This window comes from Bactrocera neohumeralis, chromosome 4 (assembly GCF_024586455.1).
Source record: "Bactrocera neohumeralis isolate Rockhampton chromosome 4, APGP_CSIRO_Bneo_wtdbg2-racon-allhic-juicebox.fasta_v2, whole genome shotgun sequence".
Lineage (NCBI taxonomy): Eukaryota > Metazoa > Arthropoda > Insecta > Diptera > Tephritidae > Bactrocera > Bactrocera neohumeralis.
Window position 1 is genome coordinate 31,629,360 of NC_065921.1, and position 2,025 is coordinate 31,631,384.

Sequence of the window (2,025 nt, forward strand, 5' to 3'; positions counted from 1 at the left end):
TAATATAAACTGGGACAAAATATTTAATTATATTTTTTAAAAACTTATTCTCCTCTTATCCTCTATTTTTCGAAAGAAAAACTCTACTTAGAATATGTGTAATCAGCATCGATACTCGCACGACTTCAAAATCTGGTCTCAAGAGTCTTGATCATTTAAAGACGATTGTAACTAGAATAGAAAGCAATTGGTGAGGATAATATCCAAATAATTGTTAGGCCTATAATGGAGCTCATCATATGCTGTTTACATTTACTAATTTCCTAACCACTTAGGCCCGGTTCCCGGAAAATTCGTTCATATACATACAAATGTATGTATGTACATATGGAGTTGCATTGTCGGCAATTCTCCAAAGGGCGGCGACGGCTAAAGTAGAAACATATGTATATACACATGTATGTATATACATACATATATATGTGGTGATGTAATAAAAATACATAATAATTTAAGAGGGTACTCTCATGTGAACGCATACATTTTACCACTTTTTAGGAAAATTTTTTTATGCGACAACAAAATTCAATCATTTTAATTTTTTAATATATTTTTATTTGTATTTTGAAATGAACAAAAAAATTTTTTTTTTCGTTTTTTACATTTTTAAATATATTTTTTTTTAAATCAAAGTAGTCCCCAACAAAAAAAAGTAGTTCACTGGTCATGGTGATAGCGGCTGTTCATGTTGTCTGAAATAAAAAAATCGAATGGATTATTATTCAGTAGTTCTGCGGCTATCGTCCCTACCAAATACAATCAATTTCATTAAAAAAAAAAATGTCGAACTTCAAAAAAAAAAAGTAACGAAAATCTTGTTTTTTTCGTTAAAAATCGTTTAAAAAAATATGAAAATATTTTCGAAAATAAACAATTCTGGTAGGGACGATAACTATAAATGAGTAGAAGAACATATGTAAATTTTAAAGCAATCGGTTGAATACTTTTTTTTTTAGGACCGTGACAGTTTCAGAAAATGATGATTCGAGAAAAATGCAGACTGGTCATGGCGCCTGTTAGACAGTCGCTTACGACACGTCGGCGACTATGAGCTGTAACTTATCAAATACTATGTATTTCGGTTTGAATTTTTCACAGCATGTTTTCAATAGGTTTTACTGTCAAAATATAAAAACAAATCGATTTTTCGAAGTGATTACATGAGAATACCCCCTTAACATTACGTTTTGGGCTAGGTTTGCATTAATGCATTAAAAAATTTAATCATATATGTATTTGATGCCTTGGAGAATGTAAAAGTAAAAGGGAAAAAGTAATGATGCAGTTTTTTTTTTTAATTACATTTTTATTAAGAAGTTATAAACCAAAAACTGTATTTCAATACATAACAAACTAAGTATTCACAAAAAACTAAAAAAAAACCTTCCACCAAAGTCTACGTAAGGTATAGGTACATATATGGTACACTTTCTACTCTTCATGTTAGTCCATAGTTGTCACAATGGCTCCTCTGAAAGAAATATCAACTGATGTGCGAAACCTGATTGTAAAATACTATACAACTGAGAATTAACTATTTGTTGAAATATCGAAATCGCCAAATTTAGCTAAACCATATTTTAGTACCTTAGAAAAAATGAAAATGCCACAAAGATGTACCTTTTATTTTAAAAGAATTTGATAATAACCCACCAATTCATGCCACTAAGTTAGTCGCGGAACTAGCAGCGCGTTCAGAGAAACTTGTTTATTCCAGAGCAATTCTGAAATAATATTTATTATGCATATTTTTATGAATGAAGGCACTGATTTCTTCATTAATTCAAGTCTCAAAATGCAATTAACCTCCTTCACACAACTTTCTAAGCGAACAGACTGCGCCGTTTAGCGACAACTTTGCATTTTTTTGTTGTTCATGGGATCAGAGTCCCATACTTTTGAACACTGATTCTTATGTAAAATTTAACGAGGAATCGAATGGGAAAGTCAATTTTGAAAAAAAGTTGGTGGAAAAGCACAAAAAATGGGATTTTTGGAAAAAAAATGTTTTTTTGGATTTTGAAA